Source organism: Empidonax traillii, unplaced genomic scaffold (assembly GCF_003031625.1).
Source record: "Empidonax traillii isolate 1590-97213 ecotype Southwest subspecies unplaced genomic scaffold, ASM303162v1 scaffold247:size2371522, whole genome shotgun sequence".
In the NCBI taxonomy this organism is placed as follows: domain Eukaryota; kingdom Metazoa; phylum Chordata; class Aves; order Passeriformes; family Tyrannidae; genus Empidonax; species Empidonax traillii.
In genome coordinates, this window is record NW_020955440.1 from 1,775,706 (window position 1) to 1,780,589 (window position 4,884).

Below are 4,884 nucleotides of genomic sequence, written 5' to 3' on the forward strand. Positions count from 1 at the left end.
GTCTGTATAACTAAAGCTTTATTAGGTTGGGGCAAGACTTGAAATTATATTCTATAAGCTACACTTAGAATAATAAGGATTGTCTTCTCAAAAGCAGATGTTTAATTTATAGTCTATGTATTCCTACCTTCAGCAGGAGGCATGCATACTCTTCCTGTCTTAAAACCTGTGTAAGCCTTTTCCACTGATCCCCTTGCAGCAAGCTGGGAAGGATTTGCCATGCTTGATAATATTCCACCTTTCTCCCCCCACCACCCCTTCAGAAAAAAAAATTAAAAATCTAAAGCTCATAATGTAATAATTTCATTAATGACTTCTAGTGGTTTCTCTGTTTATAACATGCCCTTCAGCTCCCCAGCCCAGCTCCCTGCTCCTGCGTCTGCATTGCTTCTGGACTGTGCCAGCATGAACATTTGTGAAATCAAGCAATAAATGAGACTGAACTGAGAAGACTAGAGAACAACCTGCTTTCCTTCCGTTTTGCTGACCTAGTTCACCAGAGTAATAAATGTGTCAGCATGATACTGGGGATAGCGCTGAAACAACCAAGAACAGGAACAGCTTAAATGGTCTTGTTCTGCTGCCGAGGGCATACCCATGTGTTGACTTGCTTTGCCGTTTAGGCCCTATTCAGTGTCTCCTTAAAAACACTATTGACACACCTACCACCTCCAAAACTGGAACTCTTCGTCTCAGTGGGTAATTCTATTAGTCATCTTATCATGAATCTTTGGCCTAGGCTGGGCCATGGCGTTTGTCTCTGACAAGGTTTGGGTTTATGGCATTGTACTATGATGTGATGGCATTTTTTGGTTTCTCTTCACTGAATGTTTCATGAATCCATTTTTGACATGTCTGAGAAATCATTTTTGTTTGCATATTTATGGATATCTTAATTCCTTTTTTCAACAGTGAAAACCTAATAATCTTTATACATGTGACTGCATTGCAGCTATTGCTGGTTTCTCTTTCTCTGGAGTTTGATCTGTGACCTGTGTAAGTCATCTTGCAAAACAATATGCATAAGGGGTGTAATCCACAGACTGTATACTGAATTCATCCCTCAGACAGCCAGTTATGTCCTGCTGAAAAATGAGGTCTTGAAGCCAACTAAATAGGCCTTTTAACGCAAAATGGAAAGCGTCACAAACTAACCTTATCAAAAGATGCATTGTGCTCCATAGAGACGGTTTCAGATGATATGAGATTATTATCCAAAGCCTTGGAAAGCTCTCTGAATTCACATCCTTTCTGTGCATTGTGTTTGCTTAGAGGATGCGATAAACGTTGTCACTATGTTACACAAGAGCGTACAATAATAACTGGGGCTGGCTGGGAAGTGAAATTTTTATTCTACAGGAAATTCCAGCTTGTCAATATTTTGTTTCATGAAGTGCTGGAACAAAACATGTTGGCTCTGCAGCCTTTTTGGCAAGAAATAAAACAATCTATTTCTTTGCCAGCTGACAAGCCTGGGAAGCCAAGAAACCAACTGAGCAGTCGGCCTGATGCCAGGGAGCTGGATAGCCAGTCAACTGAGCTACAGTAAGAAGCCAGCTTGGCCAGCAGCCACAGCCAGATCACGGCTAAAGCTTCTGTAGAAAGTTTTGATGGAACCAGGACAATTCAGAATTTTCAGTGCCAGTCTGTTCAATTAGAAGATGGTTAAACAAACCCTCTTAATAATCAACTACTGTCAGTAAAGGATGTAACTGTGCTGCAATTTGTGTTCCTTATGGATTTCTTCAGCTTTTGCCTTGTGAGTTATGCACACATTTATTGCTACTGTGAGCAGATTAAATCAATGAATTTTCCTTAAGGATTAATGATAACACCCAAGCCTGTGAGGGAGGTTTCAGAGTGTCCTTCACTGCTGGTTTTGTAATGATCATTCAAATAACGTTGCATGGCAGCAATACCTCATAGTATCTGCTTGTGTATGCCTGCCTACTAACCAGAAGGTACAGTTACTGAAGACTACACTGTGAGACTGAAATAAACACTTGTGTCTGCTATCAGATAACACACTATCTCGTTGTCTTCAGTCCATACTTGTGAATGGATTTAAGCTAAGATGAACTTGCCAAAAATGCAATAATGAGGCAAATACATCTTATGAACCAGGGAAAAAATACTGATCTTTACTGGGTAGTTGGTAATGTTAAGGTCAACACCAATACGGTGTCAGAACTAACTACGCTCAAGTGCTGTTTGTTGAATGTAACCTTAAATACTATTGCAGAATTCTTGCGATGCTCCAGTTGCTTTTCCCTTCTGGTGTATTTTTGGAAAGGTATCAGACAAGTTTGTAACAAAAATTGTATCTTTGTCTTCCCACAGGTTACAGTTACTGTATCATCATAAAAGGCATCAGCTGCTTTTTTCAAATGTTTAGATAATTTCTATTGCAGGATAAATCTTATAATTTCTTAAATCTTCAGATGTTATACACCCTATACACTTCTCTTGTTTGCTTCCAAGTAGTTGCTGCATATGATTCCTCCTTAAAGCCCAGACATGTCAAACACCATCATCACTACAACTGTGGTAACTCCAGGGAACAATAATTTCCTTGTAAATGTTTAGTGGTAATTAAATTTTCTGCAACTTCATCTATTTAAGTAGTCTCTAACATTCCTGCTGTGAAATCGAGGAAAAACAGATGCTTTACTGAGATGCATTTCAGATCTTGCTCCTTCCACATATAAATAAACCTGACTTATTTTCTCTCTAAAATTCAGCTATTGTGAAGATGCTACAGGATCCGGATTCCAAGTGGATTTAATATCAGTTGTTTGCTTTTCATTGACCTTTATATTCTCTAAGCATGGCGCAGTTTATTGCTGTTTTTACAGAGTTTATTCTTGAACTGGAAGTTGTTTGCATAGTGAGTATTTTCCCACAACAATAATAGTTAATTGTACGGTTTATGGTGCACTTTCTTCTTCACTTCTGCTGGACTTGCTACACAGTTTTTTGTGTGCTGCTGCAACATATCTTGAAATGCACTCTTCATCCCAAATGAAGTAACTTGAGCATATGTTTAAGGTTTAAGTTAGTCTCAATATGATAATTTGGCTTGCCTGGTTTTATATTCCACACACAAAAAACTGTGTGTCATTTAAGTCTTTTGATTCTTAATTTCCTCAGCATTGCCACATACTCAGAGATTATTTCAGTTCCCCTCTGATTCAGTCTATAATATAAATGCTCTATAAACATGAGAACACTTCAATTACAGTGTTATTTTCTTTTTCCATCATAATATTGACTGGAAACTACCAAATGCTTATACATCTTGGTGATACCTTTTCAACCAAGTAAGAGTATTAACAGCTTCTCCCAAATTTCCTTTTCAGTTCTCTCTCTCTCAGAAACAACAACAAAAACAACAAAACCACCAAAATCAAACAAACAAAAAAACCCACACCAAAAACAAAACCAAACAAACAAAAAACTAGGAGTGACAAGGAGACAAGGAAACAATCATGTGTACGCTCCTTTCCAAGGACTTCTTTGCAACTCACCCTTCAAAGACAGAAAATCTTGGCCAAAATGAAATAAAGAACAGAAGTACCAAGAAGAAATCCTGTAGGTTCTTTCCTACCACCATAAGATTTCTGAGTAGCAACCTTCATGGAAGGCTATTTCATTTTTCCAATGAAATTTTTCTGGGAAAATTTCTCAGCTCAGAAATGTTACAGGGCCTATGTTACAAGCCCAATTGAGAACCAGACGAATTTAATTTTTAAACAGTCACTGAAGCCAATCAGAGCAAAACTGTGAACAATGTCTGAAATGTATTTCTAGAATACATTTCCAGTTTAGTTGAAGTGTTGTGAGTGATGATTACCCCATAAACTCCTGTTTTATGGAGTCTGTTGGGTCAATAATGGGATGGGCAGGGTAGTGATAAACTATGCCTGAGTCTAAATAGGAATGATTTTTTAAAAAAATCAGCATCTGGAGATATGTGGATAATGATCACAATAATGTCTATAATGTTCTATTATTAAGTCAAGGGGCAGCTTGAAAAAAAGCCAGCAAAACAGCCTGTCACCAGAAGCAGCTCCATGACTTTGCTTTGACCAGTAGGATAAGAAGATCTGAGAAGACTTAGAAGATCTAAACTTCTAAGAACAAGCTTTCAGCTTTTGTTGTTGCAAAAATGTGACGTACAGAAAAGAGACTACTTGTTGCAGAGCAACAGAAATGTTCCATGGTGTTGTCAATAGTTATAGCTCACTTGATAATGAGAGTAAATTGAGTTTTTCAAGACTCAAAATGTAGCTTAAAATGATACATCTTGGTAACACCATGTTTTACTGGATACTTTAGGGCATGTACCATGGAGGTATTAGTTATAATTAATTAATGAAGAAAATGAATTTTTATCTTTGTTAAAAGGTGGCCACTTATGCTTTAAAGCTATGGAAATATATATACATTTGTGTATTTGTAAATATATAAAATCAAAGCACTTTTTATTAGTAAAAAAGGGAATAATTCATTTTCTGCTTGCTTAGTTGCAAGAAACTGCATTAGGAATATTTGAAAAAAATATAAAAGTGTTTTAAAACCAAATTATTTGAACTTCAACAATATGTCATCATTTACAATTGGTAAGACACTGTTCTATCTGTAAATAAATGGAAAATGAGAATTAATATTTGCTTTCAGATAACTGCCCAGGTCATATGCTGCATAATAAAGCAGATGCGCTATAGGTGGATCAGAATTTGATCCTGAAAGCTGTATATTAATTTATTTTTTTCCTTACCTGCCAAAAATTTTCCAGAATTACCAGTAGCTTTTAATTTCATCAGCTTTGAATGCATGGAAATGTTGAGGCCGGTCCCTGCAAGTTGGTTATCTTGAGAAATT

At 36.9% G+C, this 4,884-nt stretch overlaps 1 long non-coding RNA gene across 1 annotated transcript; it reads left to right on the top strand.

Annotated features, from left to right (window-relative positions):
- The first annotated feature begins 357 nt into the window (after positions 1-357).
- On the top strand, positions 358-3,393 carry LOC114059904. Its single transcript, XR_003571763.1, has 2 exons — positions 358-1,759; positions 2,442-3,393. It is a non-coding gene; the product is annotated as an uncharacterized LOC114059904 (long non-coding RNA).
- Positions 3,394-4,884: the final 1,491 nt, after the last annotated feature.